Source organism: Physeter macrocephalus, chromosome 15, assembly GCF_002837175.3.
Source record: "Physeter macrocephalus isolate SW-GA chromosome 15, ASM283717v5, whole genome shotgun sequence".
Lineage (NCBI taxonomy): Eukaryota > Metazoa > Chordata > Mammalia > Artiodactyla > Physeteridae > Physeter > Physeter macrocephalus.
Window position 1 is genome coordinate 76190868 of NC_041228.1, and position 19904 is coordinate 76210771.

The 19904-nt window shown below is 37.8% G+C and overlaps 1 pseudogene; it reads right to left on the minus strand.

Moving 5' to 3' along the window:
• Positions 1 to 14772: 14772 nt before the first annotated feature.
• On the minus strand, positions 14773 to 15193 carry LOC102981667 (GSK3B-interacting protein-like; annotated as a pseudogene).
• Positions 15194 to 19904: the final 4711 nt, after the last annotated feature.

Sequence of the window (19904 nt, forward strand, 5' to 3'; positions counted from 1 at the left end):
AAGCAAAAATCCCATTTAGGTTCTCCAAACTACAAAGTGATAAGCTTGTAAAATTTGTAAAATTGTAAAATTTTGTGAAAATGTGCTTATGTTTCTTTCATTATGGTATCTTATAGGGAAAAGTTTGTGTTTTCCCCTTTCTCCCTCTTCCGGGCATAAAATTTCTCATTCTCTTTTAAAAGCCAAACCATCTCCACTCTCCATCCATGTAATCCTGTTGAAACTGACAGCACCACACCCCAGGTTCACACACAGTTGAGGATCTAAGCTTGGCCAATAGTGATTGAATCAGATAATATATGTAGTAATTGGGTCTCCAGTAACTGAATCGGGGGTAGTTATGTGACCTGAGCTGGGCTTATCAGCATCACCAGAATCTTGACTAGAGTCATCAGGAAAGAGACACACACATTTATCTGGGGTTTAACAGGTGGCAAATACTAACACCACAGCTCTTGACGGCCCTCTCTGCCACTACATAGAAAGCTGGCCTCATAATATACCCAACACTGTGGATGTAGGAACAAAAGATAGAAAAGCTGTCATCTTGACAAGATGTCATGAGCTCCAGTTCAAACCATGCCTGAAGATCCCCCTTTTTCTCTTCAGTTATCTGAATCAAGAAATTCCCTTTTTCTTAAAGAAATTTCATTAGATGGCATTTCTGTTACTTGCTACTGAATGTCTTGAGAAATTCCAGAGTAATAGGGTTAGGGTATCTCAAGAGACAGACTCAAATACATGGAATTGGCTGAGTCAAAATAGGATGTGGGTTAGTGATGGTCCCCTAAACCTCAAATGGAAAGAGCACAGTCTTGGAGCATTTCTTAACATCTTTGGCTCATTTTGGAACAGTAGGCTTTCATTTTGATTAATTTCATAGGCATGACTTTCTGGAATATTTTGACTGTAAGGAACTACTCTGCTTCTTCTCTTTCAATTACTTTGGATTGGATCTCACCTTGATACTTATTTGTTGATTATTTTTATGTTAAACTAGTTTTCCTGGACTTTTAGAATGTGCCTTCGTGTACACCCATGTATCTTTGAGTGGAAACAGAGCCTTCTGTTGGTTGACAAGATCTGAAGCCACTAGATTATTTGCCGTTAACATTTTTGCTTTCTTCTGTCACACAAAACGCCTACTTCTTGAAAAACTGGCAAATCTATCCATTTACCTTTTTAGACAGATGTTTTGCCAGATTAGGAATGCTCCAATAGCCACAGAATACCCACTGATTCTCATATTACAAACGAGGAGTGGTTTGTTTCACTCTACAGTGTAGCCTCCTGCTTCCGAGGACTCTCCTCTGCCAGCTCTGCCTTCTTCCTGCTTTAACTTCCAGTGCGCTTGTCACTCATTCTCCATAACCTGAGTTCACTTTCATGGATGAGAGGGATAGAGCTACCTTTATTCTTCCATCTCCAGTAGCATGGCTGCCTGTGTCCTTGAGAAGAAACAATTTCTGAAGTTATCTTTAAACTTGGCTTGATAATGATGCATAATTTAACACTTATTAAGCTCATAATAAAGTCTCTTCTAATTATTATTTAGAAATTCACATCAGGAAAATAATCTTTTCCTTCTAAGATTAATGAATATAATTTGATCAACACAGTGTTCCACAATCTTATTTAGAAAACATTTACGGTAATATTTCAAATTGAGGTTTCCTGAAGCAATTTATACACACCTAACTGATGTTTATTAAATTAATTTAATAATACGCTGGAACAATTTATACAAAGTTTATCTAAAAGTGGTAATTAAATGTTTAATATTCACTACACTTAGACATATAATTTACACAAATTGTTTTAAACCCTAAACTTTGCTTTCAAAATCAGTCACTGCTTAACCTCCATTTAATAATTGCACAATATCAAGTATCTTATTTTCAAATAACAGTAATTTATTTTGAATTAAATAAGATGCAATATTTATGCACACATGTTTTATTTTAAAATCCTCAGGGAACCAAGTATGAAAACTAGTTTAACATACTTAGATTACCGAGACTTTTTCATAAATGAACAAGTATACTAAACATATATAGCATTATATATTATTATAGCTATAATAGCTATATCTGTTCAAAGAATGAATGAACAAAGTATCCATCTATGATCTTTAGTTTACCTTGGACTTTCAGATCATCAGGAGCTAATGTCCTGTACTTGATGAAACAAAAAAATCTCAATTAGCTAGTAGGCTCACGTTTCTCTAGTTAAGTGAATATTTTGTTTTAATCCAATTTAACATGAAAATATTTGTGCTTCAAATGTGGCCTAAAAATATTTTAACAATGTATATATTGATCTTTATTCTTGCATTAATTAATAGCATATGGAGCAACAGTATGGTGAGATATAGATACAAATATGGATGTAGATGTAGATAGAGACGGAGATGGTGGAGGTGGAGGTGGAGATATCTCCTGCGTCCTAGCCTGATGGCTGGCACATCGTCTTTGGCCTCCACCCCCTGCTCCTGTTCATCTTTGCCGTCTGTTTCATCTGACTTACAAGCAAGAAAGGGACCCAGCCATACAAAGAGTCTAGGAAGGGATTCTAGGCAATGGAAGCAACAAACGCAAAGGATCAACGGTGAAAAAGGCCTTTTGTTTGAGAAGCTGATTGGAGGCTGCTGTAAGCAAAGGTGAAGGATGTGAGAGAACACGGACAGGTAAGTAAAAGCCAAATCACGCAGGGCGCTGTAGTCCAGGAAAATGTTTGGATTTTTCCGAGGAGTCATGGAAATCTACCAAATGGTTTTAGAAGGAAGAGCAACATGATCCGATTCACTCTTCCTTTTAAAGTGGTGCTGCGTGACGATGGCTTTGGGGAAGTGAGAGGCAAGCAGCAAGGGTCAGGAGCAGCATCCAGGTGGACAGCCACCAACCTGGCTGAGGAGCTGTCTGTGCCGCCAAGGGAGGCAGACGGTGTGAGGCATTTGCTGCTGTTTGGCTGTGATGGAGGAACAGCAAGGAGGCAGAAAGAGGAATCAAAGACGACTTGGAGATTTCGGGCTGGAAAAACCTGATAGATGGTGTTGTTTGCTGATATGATGGCAGCCAACCTGAGGGGAGCAAATAGGGTGATGGAGAACTGAAAAGTTACATTTAGTCTAATCCGTCTGTAAGGCATTGAACGTCAGATAGTCAATTGGCTATGAGTATCTAAAGCAGGTATATTGGAAAGGACATTAATGCAATTTAGAAAAACTGTTTTAGCCCTATAATAGAATATATATATAATATATATACTTAAATTACTTATAGTGTAGGTAAGTGATATGTTAGCTTTCTTTTAAAGTCATTTGGGTCCCCTGATAAATTGTCATGTGTAATTTACATAAAGAACAAAAAGTAAAACATCCCAAAGTCTAATCTAAGATTTCAAAATAATTTTGTGAAGCAAAATCCTTCATTTAATCTTAATCACATGAAGGAATCACTAACATAATTTGAGGTAATAGGAGTTTTTAGATGGAGATAAAAAAGAAAATAGTGCATTTCATTGGATTTAACCGGCTAGAACAGGTTAGGATTTTAATTGTATTCTTTGTCATTCTGTCTGTTATCTATCATTCCTGATATCTTGAAATAACTCAGGGAAGAAATGAGACAACTGTCTTTGGTACTGTTATAAATTATAGCTGTTTTGCAAGAAACATTCATTTTTGACAGCTGTTAATTTTTCTGGAAGATCCTTTGACTTCAAAAAAAAATCTACACAGTATTCACTTTTGTTTTAGGGAGAATTATATATGACAATAAACATTAAAAGTTTTCATGACTGGACTTTGTTTGAATAATTAAATGAAAAACTCATTCTGAAATATTAATTGGTAAGTCAGGAACCAAAGACAGATGAATTAGATGCAATCGGTTTTGTTCAGTGACGACTTTAAGATTGTCAGTGTCCTTTGATTTCTTGACAGTTTAATTTTATGCTAACATCAAATTATCAGAAAGTACAATGATGAAAAGGTGTCTGCTCTACTTGAAGGAGGTGGTGACAATCCTTAAAAATTTTCAAGCTCATTCAAATAAGCATGAAGCTAAACATTACAGAAGAGGGGAAGTGAATTAATTTTCTCTGGAAAAATAGTGCTGAAAGAGTAATTACCTTCACTAATAAGAAGTAAAATTCACATCTTTAGTAAAAGAGAAACTTGTATTGCATAAAGATAAAGCAGTTGCACCAAACAGTTACACAAAACAGACTAATAGAACGTATATTAGATATATATTATATATAATATGTATATATGCATACATACATCTGTATATAAATATGTATACATATATGCATATGATTAGTTATATACATGTATTCATTCAAGAAACTTATTCAAGAAAGGTACTGAGGGTTCCTATGTGCCAGGCACATAGGTAGACCATGAGTATAGTGATTTTTTTAAAAAAGAAAGAAAAACCCAATCCCTGCCCTCAGGGAGATGAAACTCTAGTGGATGAAGGACAGACACAGAATAAATAATCATCATACAATATGATAAGGGAGTGAGAAATAAAAAAGTTGGAGGGGACCAGAGAATGACAAAGGTTACCTGCTTCAGTCTGAAGCAGTCCCGAATCAGAGAAAAGGCTGATTTTCACAGACTAAGCTCACCAACTTGTCAGACCTTCTCTGCTACATAAAAACTATTGTCCCACGTGCATGCTGAAAGAAACTAAACGGAATACTACACACACACACACACACACACACACACACACCCCACATTCTGATCTTACTAGATGTATACGTAAGAAATATGGAAGAAAAACAAATTCCACATAATGAAAAGCTTCAACTAAATGTGACAGTTTAAAGCCCACTTCAGAGTGAGATGGACAGAGAGACAATACAGTATGCTCGTTACGTTGATACTTTTCCCTCTGGGGCACAGGACAGCTGAGGTCTATGAGGTACCAAATTTCAGGTACACAGTGAATTCTAAAGTGGTGACAATGAGCGTGGTATCTTTAGGAATTCACAGGATTTTGGTAAACATGTGGGAATGGATTCCTTTTCGCTAATCCCTTTTTTATATCAACTTTACTGAGGTGTAATTTACATACAATAAACACACGAGTTTTGAGAAATGCGTACATCGCGAAACCACTGTCAAAATCACACACAGAACATTTCCGTCACCCCAAACCTTATCTCCTGCCCCTTTGCAGTCTGGCCCTCCCTTAGTCCCTGGCGCTAGGCCACCACTTTTCTGCTTTTCGTCACTGTAAATTCGTTTTCATTTTCTAGAATTTTATATAAGTGGAATCATACAGTATGTTCTATTTTGTATCTGCTGTTTTCACTCAGCATAAAGATTTCAAGATTTTTCCATGTAATTTATTTCTCTTTATTTCTGAGTCATATTCTATTGTATGGAGATACCACCTTTGTTTATCCAGTCGCCTGCTGATGGACTTTCGGACTGCTTCCAGTTTGGGGATATTAGATTAAGAAAGCTGCGAGAAACATTTGTATGCAGGTCTTTGTGTGGACCTATATTCTTATTTTTCTTGAGAAAATACATAGTAAATACAAGAAAAGGCTGGGTCACTTCACAGGCATATGTTTAACTTTCTGTGAAAGTGCCAAATTATTTTCAAAGTGCAGCCTTTTTCATTCCCACCAGTGCCCAAGAGTCGCAGTTGTACCCCATCATCACTAACATTCGGCGCCGTCACTTTTTTGGTTTTTATCAATTCTAATGTGTATGTAGTGGTATCTCATTTATATTTCCCCGATAAGCAATATGTTCACATTTTTTCATGAGCTTTCATCTTCTGTAAAAGTTATGTTCAAATATTTTTACACTTCTTAGAAGGTTGTTGAGCTTCTTGCGTTTTACCAGTTTTGTATATATTCTAGAGGCAAGTTCTTTGTCAGATACATGTATGTGAGTATTTTCTCTCATCCTGTGTCTTGCTTTTTCCTTTTCTTAAAAGTGTTTTTGATTTTGATAAGATCTAGTTTGTCAGTTTTTCTTTAGGGGCTCATGCTTTGCGTATCCTAAGAAATACTCATCTATCGGGTTTCAAATATTATTATGATTTCTTTGAGTTTTATGGTTTTAGCTTGTACACATAGGTCTACAAGGCATTTTGAGTTGATTTTGGAGTGTGGGATAAGGTAAGGATAGTTATTCATTTTTCTTTCATATGGATATACAGCTGTTCCAGTACTATTTATTTTTCCCATAGGACTGAATTGGCAAATTTGTCAAAAATCATTCGACCATATCCGTGTAGGTCTCTTTCTGAATTCCCTTCATTTAATTAATCTATGTTGATCCTTTCACTGTTGTCACACTATTCTGATGACAGTAGATCCCTCAACTCCAGTCAAGCCTTCAGATGGCTAAAGCCCTGGCCAGCATCTTTATTACCTCATGAAAGATTCTGGGCAACAACTGCCTAGCTAAACCCCTCCCAAATTCCTTGCCTGTGGATGTGGGTGATTATGGTAGAAAGGACTACTTAGAAGCCCCTGGAACTGACTCTACCTACCTAAATAAACCAAAAGTGATACCACATTCCAAAAAGGATTGCAGAGATTAGTGACACCATCAAGGACTTCAAAATACGAGAGTAATGATTCTTACCATTCAGTTCACCTATTGGGCCTGGGAAGATGAAACTGAACAAATGATAGTGATTACCAGAAACTTAATCAGCTAATGACTCTAATTTCGGATGCTTTTCCAAATGTGATTCCCATGCTGAAGCAAGTCAACACCACCTCTGGCACTTGGTATGCAGCTATTGCTCTGACAAATATAGGAGATTCCCCCAGGGTACCTTTAATATTCCCGTATCCTATGATTTAAGCCCGTTAAAAGCTACATCAGTCCAATACAGGAAGGACTATTAATGGTCCAGACACATTAGGAAGAAGTTCTGAGTTACCCCACAGGCATGAAACCAGAGCTTGCTAAAAACCAAGGAGGTATAGATTGGGTAGATGAAGAAGGCCATTGTAAGTATCAGCTATGACCACATGGCCAGTTGCAGAAATGAGGATGTTAACAGTTACGAGCATGTTCTTATTTTAGTATTAATTGGCTTGTAGATATTAACAAAATATTTTCATCTCCTCTCCTATTTCCCTACCACCGATGATAAGTTGTATTAAAAGTCGTTAGACTTTATATCTCAGTATTACTGGACATCAAAGAGGGTGACTTAAAAGAATGAGCATCACCCAAAGGGGCACTGTATCCTCTCTTGAGGGGGACAGGCAGCATACTCTCTATCGTACATGAGATAGTTGTAGTAGGTTAGGTGGAAGTATGACTTTACTACTTGGATTTTAAGTGTGGTTAAAGACTGTATAAGGGTGCCACGTTGACAAGGGGTGGACCGTGGTGGCTTTGCAATACGTCAACTCAACTAGACTTTCTTTTCCAGAATTCCCGTCCCAGTATCTTCCCCATTAGGGTGGAATAAAGGAGACATTTTGTGCATGATTTGGAAGATGGAAGGGAAGCAGCAGCCACGTGCACCAGGTGCTTTGCTGCTCACATGCTTTCATCTCATTGGAACGGCAGCTTCCGGATATGCGCTATCTCCACCTTGCCCTGGGGCCTCCCCCAGCTTCTCCAAGTCCTGGTCCAGGTACATGGTTTATTTCTGTAAGAAAGAGCACCATCTTCTCCAGCAGGAAATCTACAATATGGAAGTCAGAGGTGTTGAGAGACCAACCCAGGTTCCAGTCCATCCTCACAGGCTCAACATTGCCTTCAATCAGGCCAATGCACTTTGATATTGGATTGTCTGAACTTGTCCCTTGTTGATAAATGTCAACAGCCAAGGTAATATTTTTAGATGTAGAATTGCAAATCCTGAGACATGGACCCATGTTATGCCAGGTCTTTTATTCTTTGTGCCTAAATGAGTTTCATGTTCCCGCTAATTCTAAGGAGCTCACCACACACAGATGCAAACCTGCATATGGGAGTGAGTCTGGCCTCATAACCTTCTTTTGGATATGTAGACACATTGATATCCCACTGATAACCAACTGCCACCATCCCACGTAGCTCAGACAACAGCCAAGAAAAGCCATATACATTTATGGAGCTTTTAACACAATCAGTTAAAAACAGACTGGCGTATTATTGATTGTGGACTTTGCAGGCTTTCTGTGGTGAGCAGCATGCACCATGCTACTTGTATTTCTCCCCACTAATTTTCTTCCCTGGTGATGAGGAATAAAACACCAACTGCAGTTAAGGAGACGAGAGGTCTGAACAAGTTTATTACCCAGATGCTGAGGCCCAGGAAGCAGAGTTATCAGACAACACTGAGTCTTTTGCTAAACCATCTTAATTTCTTTTGTACCACAGGGGTGGTTTCAGTGAGTGGTGTATTTTACTTTTAAGAATTGCATTGACTGACACCATACTAAATAAACTCTTTAAAGATAAATGTAAGAATGCCTCAAATGAGCATTTAGTTACCAAAAATAATCTAGGTGTTGCTATTTAATTGTATAATTATATTGCTGCTAGTTATCTCTTTAAAAGTCATGAGTATGAGGTGATGTATGCAAAAATTTTCAGTTATAAGATGTATAAGTTCTGAGAATCTAATGTACAGCATGGTGTCTGTGGTTAATAATAGGGTATTGAATACTTGAAAGTTGCTGAGAATAGGCCTTAACTATTCTCATCATGAAATAAAAGGGTTGTTAAATGAGGTGATAGATGTGTTAATTATCCTGATCTTGGTAATTATTCCACAGTGTATATGTATATCAAAGCATCATGTTGTACTGAATATATTCTCTAAAGGAAAAGGAACAATGGGATATCATTATGTGAATAAGAAAAGGACACAAACACACGCAATATTGCACCCACTTAAGTTGCTTCATATAACTTTATGCTTATTAGTCAAGTTCAGGTGGTTCCCATACATGTGCTGTGAGTGTATACACCTCACTCCTACCACTCCATTTCCATAGAAACTCTATCTGGCGAGGAGTTTTTGAATCTCTCCTATCTGAACTTTTTACTATTTATCACTGCTTACTTCTCAAAATAATTAAACCTCTAATTCCAAGATGCAGAGTTGAATGATTCACTTTCTTCTCTCTGAACCTTCTTCTTTCTCTCCTGTGTTAAGTCCCCACCGGCTCACCTCCCCACCCAGGGTCCCAGGCCTCACTGCTCAGATGCTCTGAGAATAGATGCTACCCACCTCCGTAGGTCAACTACTATTGGCCTTCAAATAATATACTCGGGTCACTCTTCCCCTAAATGTTTTCTCTCTGGACTTATTTAACATACTTCTCTGTTATTCAAGGAAAATATCAACACCATCCAGCTTTTGGAAGACCTACCATGATCAGTTTCTAGCCACCTTCACATTTGAAATATTTATGGTTTATCAAGAGGTTCACATATGTACTTATGAAATGACCTTCAAACTAACCAAAATATAAACGTTTAAATCCGTCCTCTAAAAATAATCACTTTATGCTGCCATTACATAGATCTCTTTTCTTCTTGGCCAACTCCTAGTCTTCCCACTTCATCAAAACCAAAACCAACTCACAATTCACAAATTACTTTTGCTCTTTAGGGGATAGTAAGTCCTAAGCTCTCTGAATACTTATTTTATATTTTTGTTTTACCTGCATTTATCCACCCCCAAAATAATGTCAGCCTCAAGATAAATTTATGAGGTTAGAAGTCAAGTAGTGTATATGGTGGGTGGGATTGGTGGCTAGAAAGGGGCTGAGGGTGGGATTCGGGGATGCGGTTATGTTCAGTTTCTTGATATGGCTGCTAGTTGGATGGGTATTTTCTGTTTGTGAAAACTTATCAAGATGTTTGGCCATAATTTATTAATGTTTCTGTACATTTAAAACACTTACAAAAGAAAATCAGTCTACTGAAATCAGCCCCAAATCTGTGTTTACTCTGTTTCTCCTCTCAGCCTGTTTTTCCATTCTACTCACAAATGTAACAAATAACATACTGAGTTCATTATAAAAGATCTAAGGCAATGATGACTTTTATCATTGATTTATTCTATCTCTACCATCACAGTTATGTTTCTAGCCAGGTAGACAATATTAATATTCTTTAGACAAAAGTACTTTATCCTCGAACTCTTCCCATTGATCAACTTCCCTACATGCTACCATGTCATGGGTCTAATTAGATGGTGTTCAGAAAGCATCTGATGGGGCTACACTTGAATATGTGTTGTGGATAACAGACAGCAGAGTGCAGGAGCACCATGCTGGAGTGTAGTAATGACTCGGTAATTAATACAATTCAAAGAACTCACATGGGAAGTGTCACGTCCTTCCTGTCTGTCAAGCATGATTGATTAATAGACCTCAGCTACCAGAGCCTGTTCATCCTGGTGCTTCTTCACATTGGAAAAAAATGGAAATGCAATTCAAGATTTTATAAACCTATATGTATTTGCTATGCCTCTTATGCACACACAAACACACGTACCACATGTACACACACCGTATACACGCACACACACATACACTGTGTGTCTTTTTTGGAAAAAGCCACTATATTGCAAGTAGCTGGGACAATCCATGTGAAGAGTACCCAACAATGGATAAAAGAATTAAAATGAGTAAGCTATTCAGTCCTAAATAACTACTTTTGGTATGGCATGTTCTTCTACCTTTCAAATGTATTCAGATTAAGAGGAAATATCCAGGCCAAGTCTAGCATTGCCCAAAGAATCAGTCAAAATAGAATATATGAGCAATAAGAGAGGATCCCATCATATGTTTCTCCCACAGTACAGATGGACTCGATTCAGTAAAAAATAGCATTTATTATTTACTGTGGGCCAGGCCCTGTGCTAGGCCCACCCAAGAGAAACCAACGGGAGCAAGACACAGTTCACGTCCTTAAGGACGTGGCCAAAGATGTGATTAAATCAAGGGCGTTGAGAGGAGATTGTCCTGGACTATCCAGGCTGGTCCCAAATGCAATCACATGTATATTTAGAAGACATGCACATGGAGGAGAAGACATGCACATGGAGGAGAAGACAGCCAGAGAAGGCAACGTGAAGACAGAACAAAGAGATGAAGCCACAAGCCAGGGAACACTGCGGCCCATGGGAGTGGGAAGAGGCAAGAAACGAACCCTCCCCAGAGCCTGCAAGGGGCGTCTGGTCCTGCCGACACCTTCATTTTAGCTCAAGGAAACTGACTTCGGACTCAGGCTTCCAGATCTGTCAGAGAATAGATTTCTGTTGTTTAAAGCCACCCAGTTGTGGTCATTTGATACAGTAGTGACAGCGAACTAATACTCTGGATTAGGTTAAAATGTGATGTTAAATATTTAGCTACTTGGTTGAAATCCACTGCATTTAAACTTCTTCCATGTGTGCAATGGCAAAAAATAGTATTTAATACAATTTTACATCATTACTGTGAAATGTGAAGCAAAGTGGCAACTAAGGACCATCACTGGTAGAATCAATTTTTCTTTGCTCTTAGATAACTGCATATTATTAACAAACATAAAAGTAAGGAAACACATTCTAATATGATACGTATGAGAAAACAAATTGGAATGAAAGTCAGGTTTCTCTGAAGAAGGCTTTATACTGATGTCAATTAATATTTAATATCACTTAATCTGAAAATAATATGTATCACATTGTTTTTTAAAATAATGACACAAAGTTTTGTTAACATGCATCACTCAGGGATACTTTTAACGATAAAACGATAGAGATAAGACAATTAAGATGTATCCTCCATTTCCTTAACTAGTAGCTTATAGATGGACAGGATTTTGTCAAGCAATAAAACTCTATGTCATTCACTAACTCATTCAATCCAGTATATTAATTGAACTTATACTGTAGGACTCTAATCCCAGAACTTTGGAGAGCTCCTAGAATATGGTCTTATGGCTCTTCTTTGAACATCTTTCAATCTCAAACACCTGTCTCCAGAGGCAGTTTATTTCTGCCCAGTTAATGTGATGTCTGTGACATTTTCACTTTCTTTCAAGTTCAACTGATATTTGCAATCATGATTACAGCAATAGTTCTGATCACAATTTACTCAACATAAATTAAGGACATAAATGCCAAGAAGACAACCAAGAATTTATCAGACATTCTGCTACTTCTAGATGATATATAACTCTTGGTACTGGTTCATTTTATCTCTGCCAACTATGTAACTAATATTAGGATAGCACATCCACCCTGCTTGTAAGATGGGAGAATCTCTAATTTGAAATGTCTACCTGAGTGAGGTCTTTGATATACCCCTCCTCAATAATACTTGCCTCTTCTCTCCTCTGAGGCTTACTCAAATGCCAGACACTATGATCCTATCTTGGAAAGTATGGTCTTCCATCAGGGATGCGCCTTCTGGATTCTTATATGAGAACAGAGCAGGGTTATTACAGACTCACTTCCCAGCTCTGTGACCTTTGAAAACCTCCTCCTCTCATCTTCACTTTCCTCATCTTTAAAATGCAAATTGTAATGTTTCCTGATTTCTTCTGAGAACTACTGAAGATGAAATGTGATGATAATGTATGTAAAAGATGTTTGAATATAAAAAGCTCTACCAACATAATCTACTGCTGTTTTTTTCCCTTATTAAGTGTTCCCAGATTCTACTCAAGCGTCATCTCTAAGTCTCAATGACACCTAAGCTATTATATTGAATTCTATGTGTTTATTACCTGTACTTTGTACATTGGTCTATAGATATCTAAGCTCAATGAATAGTCCGTTCACTTTCTTTCTTGTTATTTTCCCTTTAAATTTACTAGAACTTCCTCTGCTATGATTGTTTTGTCTGTATCATTTATTTATTTTATTTTTCTCGGAATCAAACATTTATCACAAAATGAATACTTTCCATTTTTAAACATACAATCACTTTTCTTCATACTTATCTCAAAATTAGTAAACAGAATTTTATTCAAACTTTGCAAATATCCGTTACATTTAGCCTGAGATTAAGCATGAGAAAGTTCAACCTGAAGTTAGACTTCATTACCCAAACACTTAAGCATCTGAAAATAAAGCTGAGGATGAAATGTTCATTTATCAACATAATTTAAGCATTCCAATAAATTTTGACAATGAATAGTGACCCAAACCAAACTTTAACTTGCTCTGGTCTACATGATCTTCAGAGCCTAAAAGTACCTATTATTTAATAACGATTTTTAAAAGTCTTCAAATGACAAATTATGAAGGTGTGTCTAGATGTAGAATTTTAGTTCAACATGTCTATAGCTGCTGCTTTAGACTAATATTAAAAAAACAGCTCCCCAATCCTTATTATTCAACATGTACTTAAAAACATGTAGCAGCATGGTATAGTTTATTTTTATAAATATTAGTACCTGTAATAAAATATAAAATACAGAGTCTCCCTTTTTCAAATATTAAGTCTCTGAATGCTTCATTCATCCTTTGATTTCAAACCCATACAATGCACTCCTATTACATTGTAGATTTAGCACTGAGACAAAACACTGTACATCTGTTGGGGAAAGAGTGCTGTGGGAATACCAAAGTACTACATTGTAGAAAGGAAACGCTGAAGCAAAAATACCTTCTGAATATATACTGTACATTATGTAAACAAACATTCATAAAAAGAATCAACACAGGCCAAAATATTGTTTTCTAGGAAATCAGAGTCTTCTTTCTTTTAAATCACACACATTGAAGATGCTTTTTGTTAGGAAAAGAATGGAGCCTGTTCCTGTATTTGCTTATGTGCTTAAATATCTTGGAAACAAGTAATTGCTACATTCATTTGCTAATGGTTTGTCCTCTTAGTTGGCCAGCTGGTGCAAACAAGGAATACAGTACTATTTCAGCACCTGTTTTTCGTTCTTATTTATTTATTTATTTATTTTTGGCTGCGTTGGGTCTTTGTTGCTGCGCGTGGGCTTTCTCTAGTTGCGGCGAGCGGGGGCATGGGCTTCTCACTGCAATGGCTTCTCTTGCTGCAGAGCACGGGCTCTAGGCACGCAGGCTTCAGTAGTTGCAGCACACGGGCTCAGTCGTTGTGGCACACGGACTTAGTTGCTCCGCCGCACGTGGAATCTTCCCCGACGCGCGAACCCGTGTCCCCTGCATTGGCAGGCAGATTCTTAACCACTGTGCCACCAGGGAAGCCCCCTGAGTACCTGTTTTTCATGTAACACTAGCTACATAATATATACTTACTTCATTTTTATCAGTCCATATTAATAATATAAATAGACTAAATGAAGCAGTGAATTTCAAAAGTTGTGCAGGGGAAACTAGTTGATAATTTGTTTCCAGTAAGGCTAGTAGGAAAATAATTACTACAAAGTCAGTCCAAGCTGGCATAAACCCCTGGTTTAGCAAGCTGAATCAAAGTTTGAAGTTAGTTTATTTCCTATATGACCATGCAAATCTAGAATTTCCAATGTGAAAGAAAGTGCTGGCAGCAGTAATAAGAGAATGAAATACTGATTAGGTTTTCAGAATGCCAGAGATACTATATGAAGAAATTTCAATGTCTTAATGATGGCATCACAGCAATGGCCTCAGGATTTTCTTAAAGAATCAGAAACTGAGAAACACAATTCGTTAGTCAATAAAGTTCTCAATCAAAAGCCTAAATGTGAAGCAAAAAATGATAAAGACACAAAATCAAGTATGCATTTTCTACTATGACCATCTGCAAGAATTTCAAGCTTCATGTCAACATGTGTACCAGCAACAGCCCCTCTAACAGGAAAAAACTTAGTCATGACTGTCCATCCCTTTTCGGTTTCAAGTCTTTGAAGGAATGCATTTCCAAATGCTTCCTGGTAGGCAGGGCTGAGCGCATCCAGCAAGGAGTAGACTGTTTCATGATAGGGAGTCTGTAGATGATCATCCACCTGGTCGAAAGCACAACCTACCACCCCGAGCCCTGCTTCAGTGAGCTCCAGGCAGTATCTATTCCTTTCTCTTGTTTCCACATTGATATAGGCCACATCGTCTGCACAGCACAGGGTTTTTGAGACAAACATGGTGTTAACTGCAAAGAGAACATCATTTACAGCTGCTTCCGCTTCCAGCCTCATGTCTTTCATATCAGATCCTTCAAAGCCTTTAAGCTCTGCATCTTCTTCAAATCCTGACACGCTGCTCAGCTCCATGGGATTACAGTCTGTTTCCATTCTGCAAAAATCTTTGACCTAAGCCCTTTGACTTCAAGTTCGGTGATCTTTACAGTAGGTGGAGTGGCTGCGGCTGCGCCCTCTTTCGGCTCGGAGAAGCATGTGACGTGGGAACACTACCATCTTATTCCTGCCACCTCAGGCACAAGTCTGTGCGCACCCCGAGTCCTCCTCTTCCTCCCTCCCCAGGCATCTGGCCATTTACTTATTTTAATTCAAGGGATGCAGATTTTCTGGACATCTGCAACTCTAACCAAGATAATAGCTACCTTGTACCAACGCAAATTCCTGTCGAACAGATTCCGTTGAGATGCATAAGTCTAATATGCATATTCTAAGTATAAGGTGTGGTCCGTGCCCTTAAAGAACATTCAGCCAAATAGAAAGACCAGAATAACTCTCTGAAAAAAGAATAATTTTGTTAAACATTTATCCTCAGCATTCTAAGAGGCCTTCTGTTCCTTGCCTTTCTGAAATAGGTGGTTAGCCAATTCCACGAAAGGTGTTAAGAGGGAGACCCCAAGTGCTAACCTGTTGACATTCTACAACAGTTCACAGCAGGGCCAGGACCTAAGGCCTTGGTCTCATTTTTTTTTAATAGATTTTATTTTTTAGAGCTGCTTTAGGTTCATAGCCAAATGAAGCAGAAGGTAGAGAGATTTCCCATTTATACCCTACCTCCACACATGCACAACTTCCCCTACTACCAACATCCCTCACCAGTAGTACATTTCTTACAGTTGATGAACCTACACTGACACCTCATTATCACCTACAGTCCGGAGTTTACATTAGAGTTCACTCTTGACGTTGTACATTCTATGGGTTTGGGACCAGCTACCACCATACTTCCCAGGGACTATCGATATTTGGACCCATAAATGTTAGGTTTGCCCCAGAACCAGGGGGAACAGAGTTGGAAGGGGAAAAGGGATCCGGGTAAAGAGAGAGAACAGAATGATTTCCAGATCATCCATCTGAGAAGTTTAGATTTTTATGTCTCCAACTGTTTATCTAGCTGACCTTGTTTCATAGAATGTGGTTTTATGGGGCAACAGAATGTTTTTCTTTGATTTCATAGAGGCGAGTTCTATTTCTATTTTTCTAGAAATTAGAGAAACCTCTGCTTTTCACTCTATATAGGGTATATTTTATCATACATATTTCTTATGTTTCTAGTGTAATTCAAGTATCTAAGTAAAAAAGAGAACATTTCCTATAATTAGGGTATAATATGATGATAATGGAAATATAGGTATGATGTTAGAAGTATGGTTTTAATGCTATCTCTTCAATATATGTCATAGGACTCAATGGAATTGCTCACAGGGGCATCAGACAACTAAGGGGTTTGAGGAGGGGTGTTTGTACTCAGCCCAGGTCAGGGGATTTGGCCATCTTCTCAATTATCTATATGTCTGTGCATTTTTTTTTAGCACCTTCCAGTATAAAAACCTTAGAAGTGGAGTCCGATATCCTAATCTATGGAAGGATGAAGCCAAAGGCAGACAATTTCATGAAAGGAGAGAAAAGAATACCTTTTATCTTCCATTAGACTCAGAGAAATCTGAGAACATCTACCCACAAAGTCAACAGAAGAAAATGAGTATTCATATAATGGTACCCAGCTATTAAACTAAAGAAAACAATGATTAAAGACCAAGCAGGGTATATTTCAGCTATATAGAATCATGTAGAAAATTCAATAAAAAGCCAATCAAATCTTATACGGTCGAGAAAACTAATTATCACTGAAAAAGATACCAATAGGACCAGATTTTAAATTTTTTAAAATACTTCTTTGTGAGAATATTTTTCATATATACTAACCTCTCCCAGATCTAGATATAACTTCAAGTTCCTCCCTCTGTTTTAACTCTTATTGTTGTTGTTGTTTTATTTTTCCTGCTTTAGAGAGAATTGAGAAATTCTGACATTTGTTCAGCTAAAGATTCAGACACTCTCAAGAAATAAAACAATAATCCATACCAGTTTGCAAGCGACATGTATTGTGTCTTTTAAAACAAATTCCAATACAAACTGGACTTTGGTCTGAGATCACATTGTCAATGCACTGGAAGAGAGTACCAGAGTCACTACTATATAGCTTTTTATTTAAAAAACTACTAAAGAAGTAGTGAAATCTAACTACACTTCAATAATTGTCCCAACTTCGTGTTGATCCAGCCTTGATTTTCTAGGTATTCACGCAGAGTGTGCGGTCTACCACTGCCTTATGCCGCTGTATAAAATGTTGCTTATGCCGTCCTGAAGTAGTCAGACTCTACTCATTGGAACAGTGGAAGGTTTATACAGAGAGCAAGTTGTAACCAGACACACATTTTGAAAGGATAGCCGGAGATACCACGGAGAATGAGTTTAACTAGAAATATATAGGCAAACCACTTCATACTCTTTCAAAAAGAAAATTTTAAAAGAATGTTAGATTCATTCATTAACTCAAAAAGCATTTGCTGAGTAGCTATTCCATTACATCACAAAGTGGTTTTCTTTAAAGAGAGTCCTGGCATTTAGTGATAGTTTAGTTGTCTTTTTAGACAGAATAAAGATAAACTTGTTATTTTTGGTGACAAATCAGTACAATCTTTACTGTGCTCTTGACATGGTGCCACATAATATAAAGGACTAAACTACATCCAACAATAGATGATGAGAACTTCAGTGTGGGCAGAGGCAATGAAATTGAGAATAAAGGCAAAGTGCAGAAGGAACTCTCTTCAGCATCCATGGAGGTCACCCGCGAAGGGAAGAGCGTGGAACTTGCTCCTGCTTCCTGGGATTTGAGTCTACCGCTCTCCCTGGGATACCCCAGATGTGCCACCAACCTCAGATGCATGTTCTTCAAGAGGGAAGACAGGACTAAACTCTAATTTCCCTATTAGCTCTAAAGACTCTTAACTTTATCTTAGTTAAGAACACACTGTGTCGTATAAAAAATTCAAAGAATTAGAGAATTAACCTCAATTCACATTGGAGGAAAATTTGTCTTTTTGATAGCATTCAGCTACAATTTTCAAATATCCTTGCTTATAACAAGGAACTAAAGTAAGCTAGTGGTGCTGCATGCAGAATTTATGCAAAACTTCACTCCTATTTTAAATAAATTAGAGGTGATTGTCCAACATAATTTGAAGTCTTAATGAGAAGATGCAATTTTATTCATGAAATTTCCTTTAATTCTGGTTATAACCTACACAAACAGCTAAGGATATATGAATCTAAGGATATTTAGATTGGCCTCTCAATGAAGTCCCGTTCTTTTCTCAAGTCCAGAAAGACAGTTCATGTAAAAGGAGCTATTATTCCTTGATAATTACCCAGTGGCTCTCTGTACAGTATTGCCTCTGCGTCATGTGGTTTAGCAATTTTTAAAAAGAAATTCTTTAAATAGGAATACCAAATAAACACAGGTGGGGAATTTCTACATATAAAACTGTTATAAAATTTGTAACTTAGAAGTGCACTTACATAACACATTAATATTTCCATTTAACATAGATGAAAGATTAACACTAGTGATTTTAAAACACTGTTTTAAAAAGAAAATACATAACAAATTATTCTTATCTTTAAGAGCCATGAGACCACCATCACTCTGTAGTAACACTAAGTAATGCAATAGTTGATATTCTTCCTTATCTTGGGACTAGGTAAAGAACCCAGTAATTCAAATGCTTGGAGGGAGGGTAAAAAGTGAAGGGAAGGAGGTCCAGACAGTGCAGTAGGGACAGGGGGCCTGCAACCAGATCAGGAAGAGTCAAATCATCCCCTAGTAATTTGTATGGAGAAGTAGGCCAAAATCATGGTTTTGGTATTTCCCCTTATAAAACTAGTCTACATTCTTTTGATGATGATCTGTCAGCTCATTTGTCGAGGAACCTTGTTTCAGATGGCAAGCATGAAGAGTGGCCTTTATTTTCAATCACTTAGAAATTTATGGAACAAATAGGATAAGCTGCAGATGGGTGGGTGGTGGTTAGGGAAGGGGGGATTACCAGCACTTTCAATTTTGGCTCATAATTATTTACAACTATAAGTGCTCTAAGTGCTCTCTGCCCATGAAAGTAACTAGGTCCACAATGACTCTATGCTAACTTGGAGTTTTTAACGTTCTCTTTTTCTCAGACACGGTTTTAAAAGAGTTCAGGCTGGTCAGCTCTGGAGCCAAATCCTCTGTGAAAGAACAAAGACAATGTGAAAGGACTGGTCATTGGTTAGGCTCCGTGTGACTGCAGGAGCGGAACCCACAGAAATTCATAAACCGTGGAACCAAGACAGAAACTTAGCAGTCAAACAAACTTAATGCCCAAGGAAACTCACTGAAGCACTATGAAAAGGTCAGCAGTCTGTATCAAATACCACAGAGGAGAGAAGTGTATTTGGTTTTTCCAATTTCACTCCACGAGAGTAAGAAAGGATGGTTCCTAATCACCGGCAGGTACCAGTTAGTCCTCATAGCTGCCAGCCATGGAAAGGAAATTTCGCCAACCAGCACTGAAGCAAAGGTGACCCCACGCAAATTACCTGTGTGGAGCTCAAATGCTACCTAGATGCCTTTGGAACCAGATGGGGGTCACCATGTCTCATCAACTTTTGCAGCTTTGTCTGAGAGTCTGGCGACGTAGGGGTCTTCCAATGGAGACCCTTCATCATGTAAAAAAGATCCAGCAAATCTCCTGGAGCATAGACTTGG